We start from the raw sequence: 16,333 nt of genomic DNA on the forward strand, positions 1-16,333 counted from the left end.
ATGCCAAATAACTCACTTTCTCATACATGCTATGTTTGAATCATAGAATGATTACAGCACAGGAGGCCATTCAGCCCATTGTCTCTGTGCTGACTCTCTGCAAGTGCAAGACAACTAATCAGCCTCTGAGCCTTTCCCCCTTATGTTTGTGGCTCATGCTAGTTTCCATCTTCACTTCCTTGCATCTGAGGGCTGCAAACATGTGTACATTTGATGACTGACCTAGGCATTCATTGCCAGATCTAACTCAACCATGTTACCTTCCTCAACTTAGTCTAATTACTCCAGGGTTTCCTGGAGGAAACAAAGGCCAATCCATGGCTCTTTTTTTCTACAATGAACTGTGTCTTCAAAATTCGTCACCTGCCCCTTTCATCAAAGGAAAAGAGCCCTTGGATGCCTTCATCTCTAAGTGTGAGACCATCCATGTCGTTGCTTCTTCTGATATCTGAGTATCTTCCTTCATTCACCTGACAGTCCTGTGCTCACCCTACCTGCAATTATCAATCATTTCAGTTCTTTTCTCTATTCCCCTTCTTTCTCAAAGTTCATCTCCTTCATGAGACTTATTTCCTGCTCCCTAAATCTCCTTGAGGGCCCAACTGCAGACTGCAGCATCTCAGCCTAGCCTGCAGTAGTCTGGGCTAGCTGACTAAGAGGCACCAGCAAGGGTGCTGGCAGAATGCCTGGTGAGCGAGCAGACATGCTGCCCTCCTGAAAGAGGACAGCAAGTGCCTCTCCGATGGAACCAGGCCACTATCCTGTGGTGATGCCTCAGCAATCCTAGCGCTAGTAGTTAAGTCCAAGGAAGCCTCTCTCAACAGTGGTACCCATAGCCCAGATAGCAGCCATGGAAGCTGTCAACCATGATGTTTCATTGTGCTGTCGATGGATCACTCAGTCCGCATTGAGTGAAATAGATCTCCACTCTCTACACAAAACCTTGCACCAGGTTGGACCTAAACTACTCAATGAACTGTGACATTGTGCACCATCTCTCTCACAGCTTGCCCAGTGAAACTAACATTTCCCAATGTACCTCCGTGAAGCTTCTTTAGTAATCTGGGCCCATGAAGTCAGCATTTGAGTCCTCTGTAGCAGAACTACTGTGAGATCTCTGCCTGCTGGCGAGCTGGCCCCTATGATCTCCTCTCCCCCTGCTCTAGCTCCTGCACAGTAATGTAAGTAACCACATGCTGATCCTTTCTCTAACCTCTGTGTGCTGTCAATAGCTGAACTGGCGTTTGCAAGAGTCAGGTCGAGTGATGGTGCAACTTCAGAGACACTGCACTCCTCTTCCTCCACTAGCTGAGTGGTACAGTTTACATTCTGGGTGGTGAAGATGAATGAAAGGGGCAAGTGCTAACTTATGGGGCTGGATTTTCAGGAACCTGACACCCAGATGAATTTGAGTCCTGACCCTACAATGTATCGCTGTTGCAACGCTATGTTTGAATGCAGGTGCCCAGCAGGGAGGGGAACTCACTGCCCAATTTGTGGCACTGAATGCCTCCAGGAGGCAGGAGCTGCCTAACTGATGCCAATGGCAGTGGCAGCCGTGTTGAGGACTGCCGCCACCTTGGAAAGAAAGCAGGCAGCTCCCCAGAGGGCTGTGAGGATAAATGTTTGAGAATAAGGGTGTCCAGACCAAACTAAGGTAATACACAAGTTCCGGCGCAAATTACCTGCAGGCCCAATAACTCTCTCAGAACAAGATATCTTCTTTGATCCTGCATTGAATCAAACAGCTGAGCACTAAAGTTCACCTGACTGTTTGTTTGAGTTTGCTGAAATAAGCATTGAAGATTGCATAACAAGAACAGAATTACCTGGAAAAACTCAGCAGGTTTGGCAGCATCGGCGGAGAAGAAAAGAGTTGACGTTTCGAGTCCTCACGACCCTTCATCATGAGGACTCGAAACGTCAACTCTTTTCTTCTCTGCTGATGCTGCCAGATCTGCTGAGTTTTTCCAGGTAATTCTGTTTTTGTTTTGGATTTCCAGCATCAGCAGTTTTTTGTTTTTATCTCTGTGTTTAATTGAAGATTGCATTCCTGACTGCAGTGGCTCTTTAACAAGCTCCTAAGGGAACTTAATGGGCTGTTAGTTGGTGATGGGTAGGTTCCCCGCTCCCTTTCCCTTGCCAGAATTTTGAAAATTCTAGACTGTTCTGGAGGCATCAGGACCCCGAGATGATCACCGGGACCGTGATTTTCAGGTTGCGCCCGCACCAAATGCCAAAACACTATCAATGTTTGAAAATTTGGCCCGGTGTGTGAGGGAGATCGGTGAGAGAAAGGTGGGTGTTGAAAGCATCTGCAGCTTGTCATATAGTGTGTGGGGTGATGGAGAACACAAATGACAAAAAGGATTAGTTATAAAGAAACCCAGCACCTCCTCCAGTATTACCAGTAGCCATGGCCTTCCATCTGGCCCTTGCCTTGATGCTCTCATCAGGGGAGATAGGGCAGGTAAAGGAGTTGTGGGGTGGATTCTTCCTTCTCTGGGCCAGCCTCTTTTGTGCGACTTATTCCGGTGAGAAAGATGGAAGTGTGTCAGTGAGAATTTTGAGAGGAGTTTGGGGAATGTGGCTGTGATAGCAGAATAGCTGGCAGATTTCATGTGAAATGTGAGTTGAGGGTAAGTGAGGGTTTAATAATGAGTGTGTAAGCATGAAAAGAAGCTGGTTTAGTCAAGTGTTTTTTCTTTCTTATGTCTTTTTAAACTGTTAAGTGTTGAGCACATAATCAGGGAAGAAGAATTAGATGAATTTCCTGAGTCTGCTATTGGGTTTTGGGAGGAAGCTAACTTCAAGGGATGTCACCCTACTGAAGAGTTTTGAGGTAGGCTTAGTTCCTGACATGATTCCAAATGCCTGCTTGATTAAGAGGAAAACATTTCAAGTGCAGTTATGTTCTCTGCAACATTATGGTTTTCATTTTAATCTTCAGATTTTCAAAAAACATTCACTTTTATTTTCCCGTGTCTGAGTTACTAATGCAAAAACATCTAGGTGCAACCACTGGGCTGGAGATGGGTGGGCGTCTGGAGATGAGAGGGATATGTGTGTAGCTCATCCATTCTGTCTTCTCCAAAGCGACAGCATATCACTGGTTATATTACACTACACGCTAACTAACCAGACAAGAAAGAACGTAAAATTGAACTGAAGTCATTCAATTGGTGAAGTAGCAAGGGTTAACTGTCGAGCTCAGAAAATGCTGCCAGTCTGCATTGTTGGTGATTTGATCAGCACTTGACCTTTAAATAGACAGAAAGAAGGTAGCAAAGATGTTAATTATGATTGTTTTTCATGATAAATTACCTAGAGAAAAAATAAGGAAATCTAGCGCAGATTAAATATCACATATTTTACCTAAATCACAATCCAACATCATGTCACACCTCTTATTTGTGACTCGCGGCACTGGATAGAAAGACACGTGCTTTTCAAACGTTCTCTAAAACTAAATTATTAGCCTGGAGGTGAAATTAAACTCAACATGTCAAGGCTTGCAGAGATAACTGTTTGCAACATAAAGGGACAAAAATAGTGTTAATGGCCAAGAATTTGCTGAGCAAGACACCTCATTGCTAATTTTTCCTCACCCTTCAGTTTGAAAATATTTTGCGCATCAAATTGCTGGAAGTGCAAACTGATAATAGGGGTAATGGAGCATTTAGGGCCTTGGTGAATGACAGGACCAACAGTCTCAATCCTTAATCAATGAAATTTAGTGATTGGAAAAAAACCAGAGGAATGACGGAGAAGGAAATATTCTCTAAGTTTATACATGTAAATCAAAAATTAAACTGTCATTAGATTTTGTGGGAAGGAAGTCCTCCTGGTTTCCTATTAATCTAATTTAACAAGAGATTAAAACATGCAATGTATATATCTGGTGAACTCAGTTCTAAATTGCATGAAGAGAAAAATAATTTGTGATGTAGCGTCAATATGAATGATGTAGCTTCAGTGTATTATATACCTTGATGACAAAGTTTAAATTATTTGGAAGATTTATTGATAATAATAGAAATAGTCTCATTAGAGCTACTGTTACATCTAAGTAAAAGCATTATGATTAGTGTAAAGGTTATTCATTCAAGACAGACAGTTCAAACCCACACACAGGTCTACAACAGGAAATGGAACATTTTAAAGTTCTGCTTCAGACAATCAGTTAACAAATTGTGCAGACCAACTGGAAGAAGTGTGTTTTTTGACACATTTCTTTTGAAATTAGAAGCAGTAACTTAGGTTTTCAAAAATATGTCAATGAAGATTCAGATACCATTAAACAGAACTTTTATTATTGATCTGTTTAGTTAAAGGAATGATTTTGGATCTTGTGGATTTCTTACAAACGTTTGATTCAATTCATTTTGGGTTTGAGCTGGCATAAGAACAGGAGTAGGGCCATTCAGATCCTTGAGCCTGCTTTGCCACTCAGATTGTGGCTGATCTGGATCTCAACTCCATTTACCTCCTTTCATTCCATATCCCTTGATACTCTTACTGAACTATAATCATTTGACTGAGTATGGCATCAAGAAACCCCAGCAAAACTGGAGTCAATGGGAATCAGGGGGAAAACTGGTTGGAGTCATACCTAGCACAAAGGAAGATGGTTATAGTTGTTGGAGGCCAGTAATCTCAGCTCCAGCAAATCACTACAGGAGTTCCTCAGGGTAGTGTCCTAGGCCCAAACATCTTCAGCTGCTTCATCAATGACCTTCCTTCCATTATAAGGTCAGAAGTGGGGATGTTCGCTGATGATTGCACAATGTTCAGCACCATTCGTGACTCCTCAGATACTGAAGCAGCCCATGTCAAAATGCATCAAGACCTGGACAATATCCAGGCTTGGGCCGACAAGTGGCAAGCAACATTTGCGCCACACAAGTGCCAGGCAATGACCATCTCCAACAAGAGAGAATCAAACCATCACCCCTTGACATTCAATGCCATTACCATCATTGAATCCCCCACTATCAACATCCTGGGGGCTACCATTGACCAGAAACTGAACTGGACTAGCCATATAAATACTGTGGTTACAAGATCAGGTCAGAGGCTAGGAATCCTGCAAAGAGTAACTCACCTCTTGACTCCCCAAAGGCAGTCCACCAGCTACAAGGCACAAGTCAGGAGTGTAATGGAATACCTGCCTGCAGCTCCCACAACACTCAAGAAGCTTGACAACATCCAGGACAAAACAGCCTGCTTGATTAGCACTACATCCACAAAAATTCACTCCCTCCACCACTGACGCACAGTAGCAGCAGTGTGTACCACCTACAAGATGTACTGCAGGAATTCATCAAGGCTCCTTCGACAGCAACTTCCAAACCCATAACCACTACCATCTAGAAGGACAAGGCCAGCAGATGGATGGGAACACCACCAGGAAGTTCCCCTCCAAGTTACTCACTATCTTGGCTTGGAAATATATCGCCGTTCCTTCACTGTCGCTGGGTCAAAATCCTGGAACTCCCTTCCTAGCAGCACTGTGGGTGTACCTACACCACATGGACTGCAGCGGTTCAAGAAGGCAGCTCACCACCACCTTCTCATGAGCAACCAAGGATGTGCAATAAATGCTGGCCCAGCCTGCAGAACCCACATCCAGTGAAAAAGCAGTCTATCAATCTCAGTCATGAGCTCCCAGTGCCCCTGGAACTGCTGTCTTTTGGGGAAGAAAATTCCACAGTTCTACAACCATTGTGTGATAAAGTGCTTCTTGATTTCCTTCCTGAATGGCTTGGCATGAATTTTCAGGTTATGTTCCCTCGTACTTGATTACCTCGCCAGTCAGTATCTACCCTATCAAATCCATTCAACATTTCAAACATCTTGATCAGATTACTCCTCAATCTTAAGGGAATGCAATGCAAATTTATGCAACCTGCCATCATTATTTAACCCTGTAAGCCCCTTCTAGGAGGTTTTGTTGGGCAGTGGGTAACATCCCTGCCTCTGGGCCTGAAGCTTTGGGTTCAAGTCCCACTCCAGGACTTGATGGTCAAAGAAGGTGCGTTCACAACATAGCCAATCAAGTTGAGTATCAACTTGTAAATCCTTCCAACAAACGTCAATGACAGGCAGTAAGAGTGGGAGAGATTCTTATTCAGCTATGTGGTGGAAAGAAATTGGATCCTCTACTATCACAGTCCATAGCTCCATGCTACAACATGCATGTAAAAGTATATGTTACCACAGCAACTTGAACTTCTTGCAGGGGGCTGATTGGCTCAGTTGGCTGGATAGCCGGTGTGGAGCAGATTGGTGGGGTTTAAGAATTATTTCCTGGATGTTGTGACCAACGTAGCTTGGGTGACTTCCTGTGATAGCACATATTGAACTTCCTGATGTCCGTAGGGAAACCATCCTCCTCAAAGAACACCACTGGCTGACAACTGACGAAGCACTCCCATTCACACAGGATCTCAAAAACAATCCCAGAGGCCTTACTGGAACACACTCCACATCCTACAACCTGATGACAGCAGCAACCCCCCCCCCCCCCCCCCCCCAAACAATCTTGATAGCGCACCCGATGGTTGACTGCAAACATCACCACCCACAACCTGGTAACTGACCCACCATGTGTTGAAGTCCCAGGTTTCAACCTTCCACCGAAAACCTGGACAGCCCTCAACCACTTGAGGACAAGCCAGGGAAGATGTTGCCACTTGCTCCACAAGTGGAACATGAGGAATATTTCAAATTGAGACTGCAGCCATCCAAATCAGACCATCACCCAACTACTGAGCTTCTGCCCGAGAGATCCATTCCTAGTGGCATCCCAATCATTCACCCTGTGTCAGCTGAAGCTTTTCAGTGGACTATCTACCATGTTTGTGTGGCGGCCCCTGAGCCAGGTTGAACAGCAGTATTTTGCTGTTGGGTAAACCAGGGTGAGTGAACAGTGTGTGGTGTGTTGGCTTTGTGGGAGGGCGACGGCAACCTTCATGTCCTCCAGTTAAAGTGAGTTTGCCAACCATGTAACACATGCATCCATCTGTAACACTTGACCAATTCATCACTTCTTTTAATTCCAAAGAATGATGTCACTTTCCAGGGTATGATTCAATGGGCACGTAACCCCTCATTACCTCACACAAGTGGCCATTCTATATGTGTGAGCTTAGGTAAAAATTGTTCATTGTGGGGGTTGGGGAGAAGGGACATCAATGCCTTTTCCAATTTCCAAATATGCTGTCCAGTAGGACTCACTAGATGACAATCAGGAGTCAATACTTTCTCTGGTCCAGCACTAAGATCAGTTGTAACATTTCAAATGCTACCCTGACCATAATCAGCCACCACAGCAAGGACTAAAAGAGTGTGGCTCAATTCGACATGGTGAGTAGTAAAGTTACCAAATTACCCAGTGGAGATTTTAGCCTATTTAACAGCTTGGGTTTAGTGTCTAATCAAACTGGCAGGTTTCTACTAGATTATTTCTAACATTGATCTCTGAATCTCTCAACACATTGACATATATCTGAGCTGTTAAATAATTTAGGGGCATTTTCTGTGCCATTTGTATAAGTGCTTTTATTGTTTTATTCAATGTCCTGGCGCAGGTTGCAAAAGAATATAGTAACAAAGAAAATAAAACCACATGTCCTGTTCTATTTTGAGGGGATAGGAATGACTAGTTCCCAGGTATCTGAAGCACTGGACAAGTACAGTATGATTCCACTAACAATGAGCTTGTGTAAAGGCAGTAAAAAACCTCATGCCCTGGGCAGAATTAGCTCTGCTATTCACTTGTTCTCTTGTTATTCTGGTCAAATGTTAAAACATTATTTCACACATATGCCAATATAGCTGATCTGTACTTGTGTAACTTGCAAATGGAAACCATCAAGATTCTTACGGGAGAAAATAAATCTGTAACCGAAAATTACTTTTCTACAGCAGACTGTGTGTGGGGCAAACTGTTAAAAGTCCTAGTTGCATTGAGCTTTAAAGCACCCCTATTGCTATCCCCCTTTTGTAATGGCACATTTTGTCCAAGACTTGTACCTCTTGCAATCCTGTAAATATTTTCTTTCTGAACAGCAACTCCAGCTCACACTAAATACCCTGGTAGGATGACTCACGTTGGCAGAAGAAAGCATATCCACTCTATGATTGCAGGTTAAGACAGTTTGCAATTCAGAAATAAATAAATGTTTCCATTACCTAAATGTAAGTGCATAACATTGCTCAGGTTCCAATGTTTGTCATGATGTAATCACTCATGTTTAGCTGGAATAAACTTGTGAGACTGACACACTGTAGGAAATACATTACCTTCTAGAATATGATCTGCTGTCCGGTAATTAGAGATTCTAATCAGGTTTGGCACTATTTACAACCTGGCGGTGGTGAGTTGAAGTTGAACTGATAATTCACGACCTTGAACTATCACCTTATGGTGTGTGGGTTGATCCAACATTGACTTTTAATCCTAAAATAGAGAGAAAAAAAGTCTAAATGTTTCACACTCATATTCAATAGTAGGATTTGAGCGCCATCTGCTGTTGTAGTAGCAGTAACAGAAGCAATCTGACTAAAATTTTGAATGGAGAGGTAGGTGAAAATGAGAATACCCAATTAAAAGCAAATGCACTTAATGTAACATCTGTCCCTGTCCTATTGCTCCTTTTTCCTCCTGTCAAGTAAAAACCACTTAGCGTAGATAAAGTATTCTACTAACTTTATAGCCTAAGTTGCCCAACCACCTGTTATTTTAAAACAAAATCAAGTGAACAATAGCATATTAAAATGTAATACAATTTTGAACATTTTTAATTTTGGACATGCAAAAGCTTAGCAACAGAAAGTGAGAACTGATAAATTTATGATAACCATATAAAATACCACAGGGATCAGTTTATTCACTTGGTATAAACTAATTACAGACAGAACTTTCTATGCTTTTACATGACGCTAAATTCGATTTTAAATGTGCCAATGCTTCAACGAAAATAAGAACAGAACAAGAGTTGATGGTGTTTTATCACTTCTCATAATTGCTTTATTTTTCAGTGTATTTAGAATCGAAATACAGTTGGAAAACTTTAAAGAATTCAATGGAAATTATAAGTCACAAATTGATTTCTAAGACCTTATTGTTCTGGTAGCCGCAGTCACCTCTACCTGTCATAATTATTTTATCAAAAAATATTTAACTGTAATTTGAATGAACAGTACAAATTACAAGGTATGAACATATGAATTTGAAGCAGGGGTAGGCCATTCGGTCCCTCGAGCCTGCTCTGCCATTCACTAAGAAAATGGCTGATCTGATTGTGACCTCAATACCACTATCCTGCCTACCCCTGATACCCTTAGATTCCCTTGTTAGTCAAGAATCGATCTACCTCTGCCTTAAAAATATTCAATGACCCTGTCTCTACCACTGAGTTCCACAGACTCAAAACCCTCTGAGAGAAAAATTTCTCCTCATCTCCATCTTATTTTTAAACTGTGTCCCCTAGTTCTGATCTCTCCTAAAAGAGGAAACATACTTTCAGCATCTACGTTGTCAAGCCCCCCCTCAGGATCTTATATGTTTTAATAAGATCATCTCTCATTCTTCTAAACTCCAAAGGATACAGGCCCAAGCATTCCAACCTTTCCTCATGAGATAACCCCTTCATCCCGGGAATCAGTTGAGTGAACTTCCTGTGAACTACTTCAAATATGCTTTCTTAAATAAGGAGACCAAAGCTGTACATGGTACTCTAGGTGTGGTCTCACTAATGCCCCATACAACTGTAGTGAAACATCCCTACTTTTATATTCCATTCCCCTTGCAATAAACAACATTCCATTTGCCTTCCTAATTACTTACTTACTTACTTACGTGCATGCTAACTTTTTGTGATTCATGTGCCAGGACACCTAAATTCCTTCATACCTCAGAAATCTGCAATCTCTCTCCATTTAGATACTATGCTGCTTTTCTATTCTTCCTGCCAAAGTGGACAAGTTCACATTTTCCCACATTATCATCCATCTGCCAAATTTCAGCCCACTCACTTAACCAATCCATATCCCTTTGAAGATCCCTTATGTCCTCTTTACAACTTACTTTCCTACCTATCTTTGTGTCATCAGCAAATTTAGCAACTATACATTTGGTCCTTTCATTCAAATCATTGATATCGACTGTAAATAGTTGAGGCACCAGCACTGATCCTGTAGCACTCCCCTTGTTACATCTTGTCACCCCAAAAATGACCCATTTATGCTGACTGTCTATTTCCTGTTAACCAACCAATCCATTAGAGAAATTTGGAAAATTAAAACCAATGCATCTTCTATCTCAGAAGCCACTTCTTTTAAGACCCTAGGATGAAGTCCATCAGGACTTGAGGACTTGTCCGCTTTTAGTTCTAATAATTTTTTGTGTGATTCCCTGATGATTGCAATTGCTTTAAGTTCCTCTGACTCTTTCACCTCTTGATTCACAGTTATTTCTAGGATGTTATTTATATCCTCTGCAGTAAAGATAGATGCAAAATATCTGTTCAGTCTATCCACCATTTTCTTATCTTCTATTATTAATCCCCGACTCACTCTGTAGAGGATCAACGCTCATTTTATTTACTCTTTTCCTTATTAAATATCTGTAAAAATTCTTCCTATCTGTTTTTATGGGCTGAATCTTCTGGTTGGCGTGCGGGGTCGAGTCCAACATGCCTTTGTGTAAAATGACGCGCGATGACATTGGGCATGCGTCCCGACATAATCGTGCGTCATTGCGATATTTCGTTCAGCGGGCACGCCCTGGAGTCGGCTGCGTGCCCGCCTAAATGTGAAGGGCCTATTAAAGCCATTAAGGTTGTCGGGCAGGTGAAGAGCACACGGCCTTAGCGTTATTCAGGAAACCTTATCCACGGGCGAGATGAGGTTTCCTGAAGCTTTCATAAAATAAATAAATGAAATTTCCTAACTTCACAAACATGTCCAAGCTCATGTGACATTCACTTGAGGGGACTTGTTTAAATAAATTTTTACTTCATTTATTAAAATGTTTTATAATCTATTCAATCTCCCCGAGGCAGCTCTGTGCCTCAGGGAGATTGCTGTACTCTTTTGTGTGCACGAAAGAACGCAGGCCGCGACTCTCCTTCCTCCCACCGCCCGCACAGGTCGCAGAGCGCTACTGGCCGTGCATTACGCTGGGCGGGCTTTAATTGGCCTGCCCACGCAAAATAGAGGTACGCAGCCAATCGCTAGGGACGATCGACTCTGCACCCACCTGCACCCACTCCCACCCAGCCCGCCCACCATAAGTAAAATCCTGGCCTACATTTCTAGTTTAGTTTTCTCTTGCACTCTAATTTCTCCCTTATTATTCTTTTATTTATTCTTTGCTGTTTTTTACATTATGTCAGTCTTCTGGCCTGCCACTAATCTTTGCAGAATTGTACACATCTTCTTTCAATTTAATACTCTCTTTAACTTCCTTAGTTTCCTACGACTGATGCATCCTTCCCCCTAAAGTCTTTCTTTCTCACTGGAATGTGTCTTGGCTGAATGTTATGAAAATCTCCTCAAATGCCTGCCACTGCTTCTCTACTGATCTATCCCTTAACACTTTAATCAGCTCTCTCTTCATACCCTGACAACTGCCCTTATTTAAGTTCAAAACACCAGCCTTAGACGCACTCTTCTCTCCCTCAAAATGAATGTGAAATTCAATCTTGTTATGATCACTGCAACCTAGGGGCTCCTTTACTATGAGGCCATTAATTAATCCTGTCTCACTGCACATTACCAGATCTAGAATAGCCTGACCTCTTGTTGGCTGTAGAACATGCTGCTCTAAGAAACCATCCCAAAAGCACGCTATGAGTTCATCTTCCGGGATACCTTTGCCAATCTGATTCACCCAATCTATATGTAGATTAAAATCACCCATAATTATCACAATACTTATCTCACAAGCCCGCATTATTTCTTCCTGTATATCCCATCCTACCGTGTGGTTATTGTTAGAGGGACAAACTACTCTCAAAAGTGACTTCCGACCTTTACTATTTCTTACCTCTACCCAAACTGATTCTACATCATGATCTTTGGAACTAAGGTCATCCCTCTCTAATGTACAAATGCCATTTTTAATCAATAGAGCTACCTGTCCACCTTTTTCCAGCCTGTGCTGCCAAAATGCCACATACCCTTGAATATTCAGATCCCAGCCATTGTCATTTTGCAGCCATGTCTCTGTACTGGCTATCAGATCATACATATTTATTTCTATTTTTATTCCCAATTCATCCATTTTGTTATGCATGTTTCATGAACATGAACATGTTTCGTCTGTCTGCAAAGGACAGGGCCCTGTGTGTGAATATATGTGGCTTCTAGCATCCGTAAGTGAACACCACTGCAAGCCCGACTGATAATCTTACACTGGTTTTCAGTGTAATTCTTAGCACAATCAGGATTTTTTAGCAAGTGTTGTCCAGATGAAAAGCTTTGATAGCGTGTCCCTCTTTTCAGCAATAATCAACCCATAGTTCATGATGGCCAGAAAAGAGCAATTCAGCCTAAATACACCTTGCAGCTTTTGATCCATAGCCCTTCAGTGAGCTCAAGTGCAACTCCAAGGGTTTTGTTTTAATGTAATTAGGGTTTCTCCCTCTACTACCCCATCAGGTAGTGGGTTCCAGACCCCCACCACCCTCTGGGTGAAAAGAATACTCCTCAATTCACCTCTAATACTTATATGATTACTTTAAATCTATGCCCCTGGTTACTGGCCTCCCAGCTAAAGGAAATAGGTCCTTCCTACCCACTCTACCTAGGACCCTCACAACTTTATATGTGTCAATTAAATCTCCCTTCAGCCTTCTCTGTGCCAAAGAAAACAATCCTAACCTATCTAATTTTTCCTCATAACCAAAATCTTAACATTAATGTTCTATACTGATCAAACATAACCTCCCTGCTCTTATGGTCTAGGCCTGAACTAATAAAGGATTCTGTTTGTGAGTTTATCTGTAAAACTCTCTTCGAGTTCAGCTTTGCTGAGTGGACATTGTAGGGTGGACAGTGCACCCATGCTATCTTTCTCCTGTCGGTTTTGTACACCAACTGAGTAGCTTTGAAATTTGCTTTTTTAGCTGCCCACTTTTTCTTTGCATTCGTGTTTCTGCTTCCATCCTTGGGGGCGAGCTACTGTCTTCCTGGACTGCCTGCCAGTTTTCTCTTCCTTCCCTTCAGTTAATATAGCATCTGTGATGCTTTCCACGAGGCCGTTGGCCATGACTCTTGTTTCTGGGTCGTTCTGTACTGCCATTAGTTCTTTAGCTGATTTCAGCTGATCATCCAGATTTCTGTGTCTAGGGATACTGGCCGGGGGTCGCACATTCCTCGCCGTTTGGGGACTGTTCCCCGTCACCATCTCTGCATCATCCCCTTCTTGTGGAGTTTCCGTTTCCAAAGCACCTTCTGTCAGGCTGCTTTGCGGTGTTGGTACGCTCGTTGTACTCTGCTCTGCTTTCAGGAGACATCTCCTCTTGGAAGCAATCTGCCTATTTGTTTTAAATGTTAGATGGACTGTAATTTGTTTGTTGACGTCTGTACGGCCTTCGTACTGCTTCATTAATTCTCTGAGGAGGTCCATTCCCTCTTTTGTCCATTTATAGTCTCGCCGGCCAGACTTTGCTTGTGGTGGGTGAGTTGCTAATCTTTTTGCCTTTCGTACTTCAGCGTGTTCATGACGCTCGTGCTGGCTGAGCCCAATTTACGATGTGAACTGCATTTCACAGTGTTCGCATGCATAGATCGTACCGGTGAGAGGTGGCCTTACCCCTTTACATTTGTTCAAGTGACAAGCAATGGAATGGTACTCGCCAGATTTTCTGCATTTGGAACATATCATACGAACGTGTTTGATCTGATGTCTCACGGCCATGTGTTTGCAGAACTCACCCACCCTGGAGGGTAGCAGATTGCACTGATTGCATAGCAGCCCATTAACAGGGTATTGGATCTCCACTTCGCTCTGAACGGTTCTGTCGTCACTGGGTGGCAGCACCACAGACTCGACGTAGGTTGGTGGAATACCTGTCTAGTCTTGGGGTTCCACAACCTCATCCTCGTCCAAAGCTAACGATCCCTTGAATTTTTTGTTATAAAAGGTCAGCGTTTTTATGGCTCTCGTGTCATCCCTTTTGCTTAGAGGCTTGACTCCAATACTTTCTCGTGTTGATCGTCGTTCACTACTGGGGGTTGCAGATCTTCCAGTCTGATTTGTTTCACTGGTTCCCAGGAGGGTAGGTAATTGTGTCTATATGGCCTCGAATCCACCTCGGCGGTTTGTGTTGAGGTGGACTTTTTCTCTAGTCCGTTGAACTTGGAACTAGCACTTGCGTAGCGCTTGCAATTTACGCAGTGGCCTGCTACAAAAGGGACAACTGCGGGGACATTTTTTCTCCAGGTCGCTTCCCAACCAGGCCACTCTGACCAACGATGGTCGTTTATTTTTATACGAAATTGCTGGTCTCCGCAGACCACAACTAACACAATGCTCTTTTGAATGTCATTTAGCCAACAAAACCTTTTCTCCCTGTGCCAACTCGGATAACGGTGACATTGTTACCAGCAAGAGGCACGACCGACCCTGTGGATGGCGAGAACACCAAACCACCACAGGTCAAGTAACTACTATCCAGACCGGCTCACTGGTGAGGCCGCCACCGTCAGAGTCATAGTTAACATTCAGGGTTCTGTAGATGTGCACTCCAAGGTCCCTCTGTTCCTCTACACTTCTCAGAACCCTCATATTTATTATGTGTTCCCTTGCCTTGTTTGTCCTCCCCAAATGCATTACCTTACACTTTTCAGATTGACTTCCATTTGCCATTTTCTGCCCATCTGACCAATCCATTGCTATTTTCTTGCTGTATGCTGTTTTTTCCTCACCATCAACCACATGGCAATTTTCACATCATCTGCTTCTTATGAAAATTATTGATATATACTGTGAATTGCAAGGGAACCAGTACTGAGTCCCGCAGAACCCCAATGGAACAGCCTACCAGTCACAAAGACATCCAATGACCATAACACATCCTGCCACTAAGCCGACTTTGGAAGCAACTTGCCACTTTCCCTTGGATCCCATGATCTTTTAACTTTCTGACCAGTCTGCCACATGGAACCTTGTCAAAAGCTTGCTGGAATCCATGTAGACTAAATCAAACATGCTACCCTCATCAATCCTCCTTGTTATCTCAAAAAATTCAATCACTTAGTCAGACACGAGTTTCCCTTAACAAATCTATGCTGACTGTCCTTGATTGATCCACGCCTTTCTAAATGATCGTTTATCCTCTGTCTCAGATTTTTTTCCAATAATTTGCCTATCACTGAGGTTAGGCTGACTGATCTGTAATTACTCAGGCTGTCCTTTATTCTCTTTAGAAACAACAATAAAATGTTAGCAGTTCTCCAGTACTCCGGCACCATGCCAGTAGCTAGAGAGGATTGGAAAATGAAGGAGAGCTTCCATTGTTTCTTCCTGCACTTACCTTTAGCAGTCTGGGATACATTTCATCTGGGCCTGCTTGTATATCCACTTTCAAGGATGCTAAACACTTTAATACTTTCTCTCTCACAATTTTAGTCAGTACAATATTTCACACTCCTCCTCATTAATTACAATGTCAGCTTTGTCCCCCTCTTTTGTGAAAGCACACAAACTATTCATTAAGAACCTCGCCCACTCCTCCCCGTCCGCAAACAAATTACCTTGCTTCATCTCTAATTGGCCCTACTCTTTCCTTGTTATCTTTTTGCTCTTTATGTATTCTTACATTTACTTTGATTTTACTTACCAATAGTTTTTTATTCCCCCTCTTTGCTTTCCTAAATTCCTTTTTTTAATTTCACCCTTACACCTTCTGTATTCCCCTAGGCTTTCTGTACCATTATTCTTTAGGTATCTGATATAAGATTTCTTTTTTACCTATCTTCCTCTGTATGCTCTTTGGCATCTAGATTTGAGAGTCCCACCCTTTTCCTTTGTGGGAAGATATATATTCTGAACCTCCTTATCCCCTCCTTAAATGCTTCCTACTGCTCTGACACTGATCTACTTTCAAGCAGCTCTTTCCAGTCCCCTTTTACCAACTGAATCTCAGCTGAGTAAAATTGCCTTTTCCCCAATTTATATCTTTAATTATTGGTCTTTCTTTATCCTTTTCCATTTCCACTCTAAATCTAACTGATTTATGATCACTACTACTAAAATGCTCTCGCACTGATACCCCTTTGATCTGTCCACATTTATTCCCTGAAACCAAGTCCAGAACTA

The sequence above is a fragment of the Carcharodon carcharias genome, chromosome 1 (genome assembly GCF_017639515.1).
Source record: "Carcharodon carcharias isolate sCarCar2 chromosome 1, sCarCar2.pri, whole genome shotgun sequence".
NCBI classification, from domain to species: Eukaryota; Metazoa; Chordata; class Chondrichthyes; order Lamniformes; family Lamnidae; genus Carcharodon; species Carcharodon carcharias.